Source organism: Macaca nemestrina, chromosome 14 (assembly GCF_043159975.1).
Source record: "Macaca nemestrina isolate mMacNem1 chromosome 14, mMacNem.hap1, whole genome shotgun sequence".
Taxonomy (NCBI): Eukaryota; Metazoa; Chordata; class Mammalia; order Primates; family Cercopithecidae; genus Macaca; species Macaca nemestrina.
This window is the reverse complement of record NC_092138.1, coordinates 42010795-42027613: the sequence shown is the minus strand read 5'-3', so window position 1 is coordinate 42027613 and position 16819 is coordinate 42010795. Positions and strand designations below refer to the sequence as shown.

The 16819-nt window shown below is 36.6% G+C and overlaps 1 long non-coding RNA gene across 3 annotated transcripts in view; it reads left to right on the top strand.

The window, feature by feature from the left end:
• Window positions 1–15688, top strand: part of LOC105489108 (uncharacterized) — a 78879-nt gene extending 63191 nt beyond the window's left edge. For all 3 annotated transcript variants that reach the window (XR_011613059.1, XR_011613058.1, XR_011613060.1), the window contains 3 exons: window positions 9520–9645; window positions 12771–13025; window positions 14619–15688. This is a non-coding gene — a long non-coding RNA (uncharacterized lncRNA). The remainder of the gene's footprint in view (window positions 1–9519; window positions 9646–12770; window positions 13026–14618) is intronic.
• The last annotated feature ends 1131 nt before the right edge of the window (window positions 15689–16819 follow it).

Genomic DNA, 16819 nt, shown 5'->3' with positions numbered 1-16819 from the left:
GAACCACCACACCCAGTTGCAAAACACTTTAAATACATAATGTCATTTAATTCTCACAAGAAACCTTTGAGATAAACATTATTTTCCCTGTGTTAGAAAGACCAAGGAGCAGAGATATAAAGAGGCTGAATACCTTTCCTAAGGAAGGTCACATAGTGAATAATAGTGCTAAGACTTGAACTATTTGTTAGTAAAACACATACTTTTAAACATATTACTGTCTTGCATTAAAGTTACAAGATGCGTAATGTTAGAGATGCAAATGATATTAGAAATTGCCTAAAACTTTCTTAAGTCAGATAAAGGAATGAGACCGAAAATGATTTGCCAGTGATGTGATACTGTTTATTGGAGGAGAAAAAGCAAGAAGAGCTTATGAACACATTTCCTGAAACACATTCGAGTACTTTTCTATTATACAAAGAATGGATGATGTTACAAATATCTTCTCATAAGCATATGCAATGAGAAATTTTTGATGATTTCCATAGAGCTAGTATCAACGCAGAATTACATTCCATCTTACTATAATAGTTGATTAGACAGATCTGGACACATTCGCACCCCCCCCACACACACATACACACACAGACACACACACACACACACACACAAAAACAGTATGGTCCTAGACAAAGACTACTGTTATAACCATAAAGATGTACATCAGATAATTCTTACTTGGAAAGTACGACCTTTGAAATCTTGAAAAAATTTCAGTGAAAGCCCATTTAAAATCAATCAACAATCAGATACAAAATTTGAGATACACCAGGATGATTTTGGGAAATTATCTAAAAATTCCTTTTTTTGGGTACCTATCAATATTTTGATGATGCCAAAATTTTTCCCTATAATACTTTCATGCTGTAATCTATTAGATATAGGAAGCACACAGGAAGTATCTATTTCATTATCTGAACAACTTGATAGTACATAAGTATTATACAGCATTTGGTGTCTTCCATCCTACTTTTGCCACCTATTTATGAAAAACAAAATGAAAAAAAAAATCTCATGTACTTATGACCTGTTTTTATTACCTGAAACTTGAAATTGTGTCCATTACCAATACCAAAATCTAGTTAGAGCTAGAAAAAATAATTTTCAGACCAATTATTTCAAAATAAAATTGTTTTTGGAAGATATATTCAAAATATGTATACTTCATTTTATTTTAAAATAGTTCCTTCTTCTAAGAGATTTAAAAGACACATACAGAGAGTTCATTTGTACTTCTCATTCAGCTTCCCCTAACGATAAGTATCTTACCTTACTACAGCATATTATAAAAACCAGGAAATTTACATTAGTACACTGCTATTAACTCAACTGGATTTCACTAGTATCATAAGAACTAATTTTTTAAGTAGAATTTATACTTATATGAACTTTTATTACATATGTTAATTCATGTAGCCATCACCATAATCAGGATAGAGACTTCAGCGTTCATGTTACTACTCTGTAAACATCTTCCTTCTCTTAACTTCTGGCAACCACTGATTTTTTCTCCATCATTATTAATTTTGTATTAATAATGGATAATAATATATAATATTATGGGTAATAATATATAAATGGAATCATATAGCATATAACCTTTTCAGATTGTCTTTTTCTTCACTCAACATAAAGTCCTTGAGATCAATGCAAGTTGTTACATGTAACTATAATTTGTTCCTTTTAATTACTGAGCATCCTGTTTCAGGGATATATCATTAATGTTTGTTTATATGTTCACCCTTTGGAGTCAGTTGGGTGGTTTCCAGGTTTTAACTATTACAAATGAAACTTCTGTGAAAATTTACATACAGGTGTTTGTGGGAGCATAATTTTTCATTTTCTTGTAATAAATATTCGAGAGTGTAATTGCTAGATCTTATGCCAAATGTACATTTAACCTTACAAGAAGTTACCAGACTTTTCCAACACGGCCACGTGTCCCAATTTTTTACTGGTTTGTAACCTTATAATTCTATAAAGCAAAATCTTTATTTACCTAGTCACACATTACAGTCACTGCACCTGAAATGGTAAAAATCGCCGGGATTAGACACCCAGAGAGTCTTTATTAATTACTTCAGGTCATTGGGCCATCTGTGCTTTAATTACTTTCCAAGCTAATGTGTACTGAGATAAAGCTTGATCATCAATTAAATTGTACATAATGAGAAAAGCAAAAATTATCCACTGGTGTTTCTTTGAATCTATAATCCCTCAATTTACTCCCATATGAACCAGTTTTAATTCAGGTTCTTTCCCTGAGGGGGTTCCACTTTTTCAGAGGAAAAAATGATACTCACAACATCCAATGTTCACAATTGATGTATACATCATACTTAGTATTTAATGGTAACATAGCATTAGAACAAAGGTTTTTCAGGTTTGTAACATCCACAATTAAATAACTTTCAAAGAGTTAGATGCAGGAAGCTCAATATTATAGTGGTTATTCCAAGGTGATCCACAGAAAGGCCAGAGTGGAATAGCATCTAAGATCCTTGAAATGTTATGTAAAACTTTAAACTTTGAGATTCAATTCCCTTTTTTATGCACAGATCTTCTCATAACACATTATCCTTGACTTCTCTCTTTTCCTTTCACTCTGAATATCTTATTTTTAATTGTATTCATCTATCATCTCTCTTGCGCTCTTTCTCTCTACTACCTACCAACTACCTACCTACCTCTCTACTATCTACCTAACTATTTATCTGTCCTAAAATTCACCATAGTAAGGTACATGCAAATTCCCCAGGCTATGAAAATCAGCATAATATATGTAATATTTGTTCTCATTTTGTCAGGACTACTTGGATATTAACCAGTACATAGAATTATTATTCAAACCAGATAGGAGATAATATTTAGTTTTCTTAGACTTTGCGTGTCAGAATCCTTAATATTTTGGTGCCAAAAGTAAATTCTGTAGTGTGATTATTAATATTACAGCCAACTCCGTATTTAGCCCATCCCTCACTTTTTAAAAACTAAAGAACAGAAAGCACTTAAGCAAAATCTTAAATAACGTGTCTTCTAAAATAAATTTCTAGATGGGTATCAGTTGTTTCTACTGCATGTATTAGCTTGGTATTAGCTGCATTTGGCTCAGTCACAGACATTGTCAGCAGAAACCAGAGTGATCAATACAAATCTGCTGATGGGGTCTGTTTCTGTACAAAAACAGAGATAAACAGAAAAGCAATACTTGGGACATCTGTGTTGCAAAATTTTACATTTTCTCCTCTTCCTATTGAAACATCACAGAAAAATTTGTCAGACTTATGAATTGTCTATATTTCCATATCAAATTGCTAAAATTATCACACAGTAAGTTAATATTTCAGGCTTAGATTTTTGAAAGAGGACATCATGGCTACAAGTTATCATTACAAGATAACTGTTGTAGTCACAACATTTTGCATGCAAGGAAGAGGAACCACTCAAGTTATTTTGAAAAAAGTTTAGCATAGTGCTACAGAATATGTATAAATCTAAGAAGAAGAGCCATTAAACAAGGCTTTGAAAGTAGTCAGAGGCTTAGGATCCTCCCTTCCCAGTAGTGATGCCAAGGGGAAGATAAGATGGCAATCTCCTCTCTCCAAACCCACTGCAAAGTATCCCCCAGTTCAACTGTTTAAAAGAGTGGTTGCTCTGCAAGCTCTCAATTCAAAAACATATACGGAAGTAAAAGCAGTATGCATTTCCTCTCAATGTTTGAGGGCATCGATTTTCGATTTTTAAAACTATTAGATCCATTAGTTCATACAACAATCTTATGAAAGTATGTTCTAGTAGTACTACCACTTTATATATAAAAAGAGTAAACAGAGAGAGCTTAAGGAGCTCTCCTAGGATCATACAGCTAATATGTCACAGAGCTTGAGTTTGAAACCAGGGTTTCACAATTACCAGACACTTCAACATCAGAAATATCTTTTTTATTTTTATTTTTAAGAGACAGTGTATCGCTCTGTCACCCAGGCTGGAGTGCAGTGGGTGTGATCATGGTTCATTGCAATCTTGACCTCCTGGGCTCAAGTGATACTTCTGCCTCAGCCTCCCAGGTAGTTAGAATTACAGTTGTGCACCACTACGCCCAGCTAATGTTTTAAAAAGTATTTTTTGTAGAGATGAGGTCTCATTGTGTTGCCTAAGCTGATCTCGAACTCCTGGCCTCAAGCGATCCTCCTGCCTGGGCCTTCCAAAGGGGTGGGATTATAGGCTTAAGCCACTATGCCCAGCCAGAAAGATCTTTAGGCAAGAAACAACTGATTTTACCATTAAGTTTTACTGTAATCATTTACCATTGAATAGCATTTAGAAAGTCATGGTTTGCTAATGATAATTTCAAAAATCAAGTTCAAGTTTCTTTTCTCATTTCTCAGCTTTCCATTCTTTCCTCCTCTGACTCTTCCTCTATTTCTGATTTCCAAGTCCTTCCTTTCAGGAGTAAAATCAAAAGCCACCCCTCCCAACATATTATCCCAAAATGTTAACTTAGAAACTCTGTTTTCTCCAGCTCCTACTATCATGTTTTAAGTTTAAATATGATGTGTCAATGTAGGCTGATCAATTGTAAAAATACACAATTTTGGTGGGGGATGTTGATAATAGTGAAGGTTATTGTGTGGGTGCAGGAGATAAATGACATATTTCTGTACCTTCCTCTCAGTTTTGCTGTGAATCTTAAACTGCTCTAAAAAAATAAAGTGTTTTTAAAAAGTCTCTATTTGAATATTCAATGACTAGGCTGATGCTTAAAGTTAATCCGCATAAGAATACAGTCTGCCTACTTAAATCTTAGTAGGCTTTTGAAGCTATGTATATAAAATATTCCATCTCTGTCACCCATTAGTTTGTATCCTGATTCTGCCCCTTGTCTGTCCATATTTTAGGTTTTCAGTTTCCTAGTCAAAGTATATTTGACTCTCATTGCCAACTAATTGAATATCAGCACTTCACAGCTTTGAAAGCCACAGGCTCTCTTACCTCCTTGTGAAGGAAATCTCAGTAAGACAAAAGTGATAAATTGCTCCTTTCCTTACAGCTGAGGAAGGGTAGATACTATTCAGCATTACAAAGCTTTTCTTCCAAAAGTTATTTCTAATGACAGAACCTTGTGAAACCACACCCAAATTATAGAGACTATTTGTTTCTGGATTAATTTTTAAGCTCTAATAAGAAGTCTATAACTAGTATTTGTTATCTTCATAATATGTTGTCCTATTAAAAACTAAGTTGAAGCCAGTTGCTGTGGCACATGCCTGTAGTCCTGGCTACTTTGAAGGCTGAGGCGTGAAGATCATTTGAGTCCAGTAGTTCCAGGCTGCAATGAGCTATGATCGTGCCTGTGAATAGCCACTTCATTCTGTCCCGGGCAACACAGTATGACAAAGTCTCTAAAATAACAATAAATAAATATATTTTAAAAATTAAATTGAAATCTCTATTTTCTGAAAAGTTTAAGCAATTATGAAGTTTTTTTAAAAATCAGGAGATTATTAACATATTTTCTTTCTCATGGAAAAGGTAAAAACAGTAAGACTGTGATTATGTATGTTTTGTATTAAATAAACAATTTTGTAGTTTAATCTTATTTAAATGATCAGATATAAATATAGTTATATGCATATACATTTATATTTTATATATTTGTATATATTTTCCCAAACTACACTGGTTACATTACTTTTATTTATGATCGAATTTATCTAGTACTGCTAATTTAATTATGTTTATTTACCTGTAGATGGTACTTTTTTTTTTTTTTTTTTTTTTTGAGACAGAGTCTCACTCTGTGGCCTAGGCTGGAGTGCAGTGGCACGATATTGGCTCACTGCAACCTCTGCCTCCTGGGTTCAAGCCATTCCCCGCCTCAGCCTCCGGAGCAGCTGGGATTACAGGAGCCCACCATCACGCCCGGCTAATTTTTGTAGTTTTAATAGAGACAGGATTTCACCATCTTGGCCAGGCTGCTCTTGAACTCCTGACCCTGTGATCCACAGCCTTGGCCTCCCAAAGTGCTGGGATTACAGGCGTGAGTCACTGTGCGAGGCCTTGCAGATGATAATTTTTGTCCCCCTGAGGACAAATATGTGTGGCTAAGCAAATTTTCTGTTAGTGAGATGATATTCTAGACATGGAGTTTCTTTACTTTGACAGTGGTTTGTGCTACTTGAGGCACTGCACTTCTTCTCTGACAGCAACACGTCTTATTTAAAAATTGTCTCTTGGCCGGGCACGGTGGCTCACGCCTGTAATGCCAGCACTTTGGGAGGCCGAGGCGGGCGGATCACGAGGTCAGGAGATCGAGACCATCCTGGCTAACACGGTGAAACCCCATCTCTACTAAAAAATATAAAAAATCACCCGGGAGCGGTGGCGGGCTCCTGTAGTCCCAGCTACTCCGGAGGCTAAGGCAGGAGAATGGCGTGAACCTGGGAGGCAGAGCTTGCAGTGAGCTGAGATCCAGCCACTGAACTCTAGCCTGGGTGACACAGCGAGACTCCGTCTCAAAAATAAATAAATAAATAAATAAATAAAATGAAATTGTCTCTTTAGGAAGTAGCTTGTAGCATTAGCCCTTGTGGCTTCAGCCCTTTATAAAACACTGGGTACTGGAAATTCTAAGCATAGAGTCTGAATCAGTTACTTTAAAGCCATTTAATTAATTAGCCGAGTAATTGCACTACTACGCCAGGGACCATGTCCCATCTCAGACCCTGAGTTATTCTGGCCACTGCTCAGGATACACACAACTTTATTCTGTGGTCTTTGGATAACATGAGGTTGTAAATTAATCAGCTCTATTGGGTTTATTGTTTTATCTGATTCTATGAGTCTTATGTATGGGAAAATTATCATGTCTATAGTTTGCTCATGATAATATTCAGTTTTTTAATGCTACAGTGCATACTTAAATTTATTCTATAATTTCAATTTGAGGAGTAAGGGAACCCATTCTATTTAGTCAGGTATCATAAATTGGAAGTGTCTATAAAGCTAAAAAATTATAATAATTGTGTTTGTGAAAGGAAAGACATATTACTCCCCATATAATCTTTATTAAGGGAAATAACCAATATAACAAAATTCAGATATAATAAATTGAATATAACTTATATTACTGGAATTGCAAATATAAATGGACATCTGCTAAAGGTAGAGGATTTAAAAAGGTAATATTAATGGTAGCCAATTTCCTCCTAAATTGTTTTTATAAGATTTCATTTTAAGATGATATATTTGTGATTTCTATACTTTGCAAACTCAATAAACATCTCTGTATATTATGATTTAATATAGCAATTTATTGAACATATTACACTTTTCATTTTCCTTGTGCTTGCTCCCTGAGGAATCTAAATTGTATTTACAGAAACAGAACTAATTTTCAAAGTGTCCCTTTAAGGAAGAGGAATTAGAAGGAAAAGCCCACAGAAGCAAAACTTACAGTGATGGGCAAAAAGGAAAATAGCATCTAATAATATAGTCCCATATGCTACAATTATTCAAGATGGAATAAAATAAAGTATTTTATTTTATCTAAAATTCATAATATTTATTAATAATCATTTATAGCTCTGTCATATAGGCATAATATAAGGATAAAAGGAGAAATCTATAAGTTCTTGATGGGCTACTAGGCTTGAATTTACAAAACCTCATCCATAGTAATTTATGCCCCATGTAAAGTATAGATACTTGGGAACAGATTTAACTCTTAGGTATAAGTAGTAAAGTTGCAATCATTTCTGCAATTCCAAACCTATTCATTGGTGTTATCTTTTGTGCTCAGCCTTGTGCTCATTGGTAGGTTCACAAGCACAGGATCCAGAATCCTTGAAACTCTTTGTAAAGGAAGAAAACCTTAGATAAGGAATGGCCACAGTTGAACTGCTAAAACCAGCCTACTTATGTGCTCTCTTTGTGCATCCATCTGCAAGTAACCAAGCATTCACAAAGGCCATCAGGCTACACTAGAGCCAAGAATGTGTTATTTCTGCAAAAGAAAAAGGTTGATTTTTTAGTACCAAAACTAGTTCTCTGGCTACTCTCTTACATTTGGTTTGGTAATAGCAAAAAGTAGAGAATAATTGCCTTAGTAGATTTTTAACATTTAAAATATAATACCCAGATAGAAATCTTCCTATTAAAATCACGAGCTAAAAGTATATTTCTTACCTGATACTGTATATAAAAATGTTTTCCTATAGTGTTCCCCTGTACGGATATTTTCAATAACAATATGATTTCCTAAAGACTTTGTAAATATAATATAAGGATGTCAATAAAAACTAACAAAAACTGGGCCGGCAAGGTGGCTCATGCCTGTATCCCCAGCACTTTGGGAGGCCCAGGCAGGCGGATCACGAGGTCAGGAGATCAAGACCATCCTGGCTAACATGGTGAAACTCCGTCTCTACTAAAAAAATACAAAAAAGTTAGCCAGACGTGGTGGCAGGTGCCTATAGTCCCAGCTACTCGGGAGACTGAGGTAGGAGAATGGCGTGAACCTGAGAGGCGGAACTTGCAGTGAGCCGAGATCACGCTACTGCACTCCAGCCTGGGCGACAGAGCAAGACTCCATCTCAATAAATAAATAAATAAATAAATAAAATAATAATAATATTAATAATAAAAACTGGCATATATTGAATCAATGTAATTGGTGATTACAGTTGAGAAAATAAAGATTTCTCATTTAAAGGAACCCAGTAAATATAATATATTATTTTAAATGCTATGGACAGAATTATTCACAGCTATAAATGTTCTATGGAAAGAAAAAAAGCTAATCCTTAAATTTAAGGAATAAGTTTCCAGATGAGATAAAATATGCACAGAGTTTTAAATACTAAATGGAAATTTTGATAGGTAAATCATGATGGACAAAATATATGAATTAACAATCACTAACTATAATTTCCTTCCAGACTGCTATCTTTTCTTACTCTCTCATCCCTCCTCCCATTTCTCTTTTCTTGATTTAATTATAGCTGTTTGAGCTAATTCTATTCAAGTGGGACAGTTATTCCCTTTGTCCCCTTTCCCTGAGCTTTCTTTTTTAATTTAAAGGAATTACAGCCACCATATCTCTAGTTCCCTTTACTCTAAGACCCCGACCAAGAGTTCAAAATTGCACATTTTTCCCCCTTTGCCTTGTATTAAACTTTGGTTAGGCTTCTCTTCTCCCCATAGGCCCCTGTATTTGTCCTGTACTCAGTCCTGATCTAGGACTAAAATGCAGAATTTACTCTCTTTAACAGCTATCAAGAGAATTGGCCTATCAGACTCCTCTGTCATGCCTTCTACTCACTCCCCATTGCTTGCCCAATTTCCTCTTAAAAATTTTTGCTCTCCCTGGTTACTTTTTCCTATAAGAGGAAAGACATGTTCTGTTTGATTTTGAGATACTAGCAGATTTCTGAGACTGGAGCACTCTCAATATTACAATAATTATTTTGAATAAAGTCTTTCTCACCTAAGTCTGAATTAGTTTTTCTTTGGCAGAGTCTGGTGCTGAGTCAGGTTGATTGCTGATTGCCCCTAGGACTATACCATCTGCACCGAGGTTTTGATGCTGGCTTCTCTGACCCTGTGCATCCTTCCTAGCTGGACAAATCCGGATCTATGCTGGTGAGTAGCAAACCTTAATTCAGTATTCCAGATAATTGTCTTTTGTAGCGGGATAAGAAGTTATTTTTATACTGTTAAATGAGGCTCTTCCCAGTTCATTTCTGTTGAGCAAGACCTTTCCTAGGTATAGGTCTTCTTGGTTCCTTCCAAGTGGAGATTTAATCCCTGACTCTCGTTGAGCAGGACTCTTCTTAGCTTTTTTCCTGCTATGTGCTTAGTTTTTTTCTGGCTTTTTGTGAGATCTCTTTGGTTATCTGTATACCAGCCTAATCTCATGGGTAATTCTCACTTCCATGGCGTTCGGTCTCCTCTGCCCCTATGCTCTGCCACTGGGCACTCTTTCAGTCTAATTTCTTCAAAAATGGCATTTTCACAAAGTATAATTTGAAACTATAATCGCCTCTCTAAATTTCTTGAGATCTACCCAAATATGTTCATCTCTTACGAGCCCTTGAATCCAACAGTTCAAAATTTTCTCTAAACAGTAGAGTGCACAAACTATCTGCAAGATTAAGTTAGACAACTTACTATAAGATTTTCTCCTTTCCAAGTTCCCTTCCGTGTCCTCTGGATCCTATAATGCCAAACACAGCATTTTATTAAATTCTATAACCCCTGTTAATCTGTTAATCTGTTAATCTGTTAATCAGAGATCTACTCTCTCATTGGAATGTTAATATTTTATGTTCACCTAAGGAACTAACCCTGAAGTCCTGAACTTTTCTTCAAATTGCCTTTAACCTCTGATATCTCTGATAGATCAGTTTTCTTGCCCAGTTCACTGCTCCCCAAGCCGTTAAAAATCCCCACATTCAAAATTCCTCATCACATTCCTTCCTGGCTCAATTTTGCCATGGGTTTGCCAGATGTAGGGCACAACTGTAGGGTACCTTAAAGGTGAGGAGAGACCCTAGTATGCACCCTTTGTAAACTGCCCTGGTATCCTCTACAACCCGAGGCAATTGAAGGTCTCAAAACCTACTATCCAAGCTGACAAAGCACTCATGATTTCCACCCCGTAGTCCCTCAATGCACCAATTTCCTGTTAAAAAAAAAAAAAGCAGAAAATATCACTAGTTGGTCCAAGATTTGCAAGTCATAAAGAGGAAGGTAAATCAAGATTCCCTTTGGTCTCAAATACACTATTGCTATCCTTATTTCCATACCTTCCAACACCACTCATTTTGCTGTTGTCATTGTGCTCTGCTTCTCACAGCCCCTTTAGCCTATTTCCCTATTTTCTTTTACATGAGAAAATCAAGAATATGCTTAGTTATTTATGCCTCAGGACTTATAGAAGCCCTCGCTTAATTTTCCCAGACATTAACTGCAAATTTAAAGAATTCGATCTTCCCTTGCACTTTAGTACTCAATATAATATGTAGATACTTTTCATCTTTGTTCTAAGGCACTCAATAATTATTTGCAAGATACCCAGTACTTATTAAAAGTCTTGGCTAGGAAGAGACATAAAGTCTCAAAAGTTCTGTTTCTGTGCCCTCAAGTGTACAATTTAAGCAATGATTATTTATCCTCAGGGAAAAATGTTTATCCCCATATCTTATCAAGACATTTCGTAACTATACCTTGCCCCAAAACCAAGGGATAGTTTAGGGACTTTGGGGGGGCTGCTTAGTTATTGTAGAATAAATTCTTAGCTTTTCTGCTATAGCATCCCTTTTATATGGTGTAACTGAAGAGCTTGTATCTGAATCTCTACAATGGGACTCACCTTTTTTTTTTTTTTTTTTTTTTTTTTTTTTTTTTTTGGTCGGGGGAGGAAGAGTTTCATTCTTGTTGCCCAGGCTGGAGTGCAATGGCACAATCTTGGCATCTCGGCTCACCACAACCTCTGCCTCCTGGGTTCAAGTGATTCTCCTGCCTCAGCCTCCCAAGTAGCTGGGACTACAGGCATGCACCACCATGCCCTGCTAAATTTGGATTTTTAGTAGAGAAGGGGTTTCTCCATATTGGTCAGGCTGGTCTCAAACTCCCAACCTCAGGGGGACTCACCCTCTTTAAAATAATTTGAATCTCTAAAGACCTTTCTTTCCTCCATGCCCACTTTAAACCTTCGTAACTTCCTTTTGCTTTTCTCCCTATGTGTTTATGAAAGAGAAGGACATGCCTTAGACATCTCAAAAACATAATGAAAATCAGAGGCCAATGGGATACTTTAACCCCATCCTAGATACTATAACTCAAGGTTTCCCTTCTTGCTTGAAAGCAGTTGCAGCAACTGTAAAATGAGTTCAAACCACAGCTGACCTTGTTTGGATTGTATCTTGAACATCTATTTATTTTATGCAGCTCCGGCCCTTATCCTAATGGAAAATACCCAGCATTTTTTAGTTTCACTTCTTACGAAATTCTTCTGTTCTCTTCTTATATTACCATTGACTGCTCTCAAAATCTCAATCCTGCCACTATCTTCCCTCTTCCAATTGAAGAGAAATTACATGATTGCATTGTGAAATTCAAGCCTCAATCCTCAGCAATATTGACCACTCAGAGATCCCTCTTAAAAATCCAGACTTTGTCTTCTGTGCTGATGGTTTATATCTCTGCCCCTCAGAAAAAAAAATCCAGGCAAGTTATGTCATTACGATTTTTAAAACTCCATAGAACATAAACTTCTACCTGGCACAAGGCACCTCAGATCACTAAACTTTTAGCTCTCTTAACAGCTTGATTTTTGGCCAAAGAGAAAAGAGTTAATATCTACACAGAGAGTAAACACGCTTTTTGGATACTACATGATTTTAGTATTGTATGGAAAACGAGAGGATTTATAACAACTTTGAGGACACCAACTAAAAATGGACACAAGTGTCTGTCCCCTTAGTAGCTTTGTGATGGTCAGAGGAGTTAGACATACTTAAAGTAGAAGCTCACATGGATGATAAAACCCCAAAGCAAAAAAAAAAAAAAAGTCACTGCCTGACAATATGTTTACCTGGTGGCAGCTTACAAATCTATTCCAATTTCAACACAACCAGAAAAAATCTTAAACTGACTACACTTACCAACTGAGCCCCTAACAAAAGAGCTTAGAATCTCCCCCATTTAAAGCCGCCTAACATGAAAGAACAATTGGAAACAAGTTGGATGCTTTACCTTCCTAGATGTACTTTGGAGACACCCAGATGGCCACTTGGCTCTCTCACCTGAAATTTAGTCACTGGCCTTTACAAGATCATTCAACATGGGAGAAAGAGACTAAATCATGTCTTCTGCCAACATTGATGAGGAAGTTTTACTCCTATCTGAAACAGTCTTCTTGCAAACTCCAGGAATTCCAACCTTGAGTTTATGGCTCTCAACTAAAAGGATGTAAAAGCTACTCTGAATGGAAGTTCAACTCAATTGGAGATCTTAAGGTAATCCATGCTCTGTTTTTTCAGACCTCTAGAATACAATGTCTACACAGCAAATTAGACAGCTTTCCCAAAAACTTCCCACCAAGCAGATGACAGCTTTACCAATGTAGCTCTACCAACAACATTGGAACAAAACACTGTGAGATTTTCCTTCCTATACATATATTTTTACCATTTTCTTTCTCCTATGTTCCTCCATTGTCACCTTTGCTGTCCATATAACTTTCCTCATTGTAACTGCAGACTTTCATAATGAGTCCTTGTAGTATTTCTGTCTCCTCTTCACAAAAGCTTCTTTAATAATTATTCCATCTCAGTACTCTATGAGAACCCCAGAATCTATGGGTATTCTTTTACTCCATGTGTAGCACAATCTCAAAACCTTACTTTTAATTGCTGATTATATACTCTTTTTTCCTTTGGAAGCCTCTAGTTTATTCCAAATTCCTATACCACTATTAGGCTAATGGGCATTTGTTATGGGCTGAATTTTACTCTGTTCCAAAAATTCACATGCTGACGTTCTAACTCTCAGCATTTTAGAGTATGATTGTACATGAAGATATTATAGAATTTTTACAGAAGTAATTAAGTGAAAATAAAGTTGTGAAATGGACTCGAATACACTGTGACTGGTATCTTTATAAGAGAGGAAAGTTGGACAGGGATATGTGCAGAGGAAAGACTATGTAGAGACGCAAGGAGAAGACAGCATCTATAAACCTAGGAGAGAAGCCTGGAACAGGTATTTCTTTCATGGTCCTGAGAAGAAACCAACTCTGCCAACATTCTGATCTCAGACTTCTAGCCTCTAGACCTGTGAGAAAATAAATTTCTGTTGGTTAAGGCACTCATTATGCAGCATTTTGTCACAGAAGTCCTAGCAAGATAATCCTCTATTTTTTATATTATCACTTTGGAGCCCTTTAGCTTTTTCCTTTAGACTTCAAAAGGAGTCTTCTTCAATATCAATAGTTTTCAATAGGGCAATCTATGCTTCCACCACATCACCAAAGGCCTTTTCGTGGGCTTAAGTATTTGCAATTGCCCCTAATTTTCCATCAGTACAAATACTACAGTATTATTATGGGTGATAAGAGTACATTGCCTTGTTATATGAATCTTAAAGATGATCCTGGTGATCCTAAGCATAATTGTGCCTGGTATGATTGGGACTGTCTTGTGAACAACAAACATGACTTTCCTCAATCTGAAAATTTCCCATTTGGACAGAATAACATCCTTATCAAAACAGCTCATGTGAGCTCTAAGGTGCAAATCCATGGTACAATCACACCTATGAATCCTGTTCAGTCCCTAATGAGACACATTGTATTAAGGTAATGGTGCTTACTGATGTCTGCTTGATAATTGCACTAGATCCTGTTATCTGGCTAATCTTACTAGCCATTATCAGACTTTTAATTAAATTGCTTTCTTTTCTCACTTTAACTAATCTACTACATCTAAGTTTCCTAGGCACTGGGCAATCAAAAATATCTGTAAACCATGTTATAGCTGCAAGGTTAGGTACAGAATCCCAATCCTAGAAGGAGGCTATGACCTTTATTTATTTATTTATTTTTCCTCCAGGTTCTTAAGAAGCCTTGGAACAAGAGGATAAGAGATTGAGAGTAAAGTTAAAAGACTACTGCAGCAGATCACATATGAGCAAACTTTCTGCCTACAATTGCTGTGGACTGGTCAGGAAGTTTGCTGGAATTTGTACATATTCAGTTGTTCGCTCCTGAAATAACCAAGACTGCAGAAAGTCTTACCAAAGCCACCAACATCATTGCCAAAGTATTCCAGAAACTCCAGTGAATGGCTGTCTACAATGATCTAGATTTGGGCATGATTCTGGCTTCTCAATTGTTGTGCATATGTTCCCTGAAACCTCTCTAATATACATGCTAAAACTAAAAATATCGAGACCACAAACTTGGAAATTCATCAAACTACCCACTATTTAAGGATATTTTCAATGTCCTAGAATCTCCTTAACTGCCACCATCTGAACCGCAAACCTTGGCATTACTCCTCTATTTCATGTTTAATAGTTATTTTTCTACAATATTCCTAGCCATAGCTCTCATTAAAAACCTGATCTCTAAGACCCTTCAACAACAGTCGAACTACAAGTTGGCAGATGATACAGCTAGTCCTTTAATGCCAACAAGAATGTGAAGGCTCGCTCAACCCCTAAAAACTACTTTGACCAATCTCAGTTCATGATTCCTATTCCGTCCCTAGTAGTGTTTAAAGACAAAGGTAGTTTGTCTTAAACAATGGGGACGCGGGGGTGCAGGTGAGCAGGGAGGGACTGACCTATGTTCACAATTGCTCATTTCTTACCCTTGGCCATGTCTTGACTAAAATTTGGAAAGGCTTATCTCTTTCCCACAGGCCTTTGAATCTGGGATTGCCCCCAAGCTTGAGCAAGCATTAAAATGCAGAACATGCCCCTCTTAGTAGTGTATCCTGAGAGTCAGCTGACCACTGGGAGGCGTGCTTCCTGTCAGATCACTCTGCTTATGCTGTCTGCTCATCCATACTTTCTTGCCCAATTTCCCCTTAAACGTTTCTGCTGACCCTGGTGACCTTTTCCGATGAAAGAAAAGTCTTTTTCTGTTTCCTTGTGTAACTTATGCAGATTTCTGAAATAAAAGTTTTCTCTACTACAAGTCCATTTGAGTAAAGTCTGTCTTTATTAAGTCTGGATATGTCTTTGACACCCTCAATCCATTCATATATTGATAACCATGATGGGACATCTATATGTTTAATTTTACACATGCCACGTGGCTGATTTTAAATTAGCCTTTGTTGCTCAAAGGCTTCTCACTTCTATCTTCCATCGTTTGGTTCTGAAATGTATACAGCTTTTCTAACATTCAAGGCCCTGAATTTCTGAATTCAATGCCCTCTTATCTGTGTTTGCAAGACTATCATTTCTTTTCTGAACTTGTTGCCTTCTTAAAATACCTTACCAAAACCAGCCAACAAAAACCCACACACAACTGCTAACACTTGTTTTCCCGACTTGTTCCTCTGAGCCTTCATGTCCATTATTATATGATCTGCCTTCTGAGTTACTGTTTTACCAGAATTTGGCCACTACATGAAATGGGTCTCCATCTGTCCACCCTCTAACAGTTGCCTTACTACCCACTGCCTGCCATTTAAGCAAAACCACATATTTTTATTTTTTTCTTCTTGCTAAGACAGGAATAATACAGACTGGTCACAAGAGAATAGAAAATTTCAGGCAGCAATTTCACATGAATAAACAAAAGGAAGCTGTTGAAATAGCTGCAGAGGCTATGGGCTGATAAGACCTTCCAAAACAAGGTGTGAACCAAGCTGGCTAAGATTGACTAGACCCAACATGGTACTGAATTTGACTTGGGTTTCACCTAGGACCTAATTATATACTCATTAGCATACTAAATCACACACCCAACAGCACTATGACTGCTCCAAAAACACCATATTTGGTGTAAAAGTGAATAACACTACAGTTCTGAGAAATCTCTACTTTCTTGAGGAATTTTCATGAATATTTCATGCCTTGGTTAAAGAAACCCATAAAGGTAACAACCCAACCTCAAACCACCTAGGGTGCAACTCTCTTTTGAGTATGTCTGCAATACCCTTTCTCAGGTGTATACTTTTCACTTTGCAATAAATATATATACTTTATTTTATGACTATCCTTAAATTACTTCTTGAGATGGTGTCAAGACCCTGAATACTAGCTGGGATCGAGGTTCCACTTCAATTTGGGAACCTCC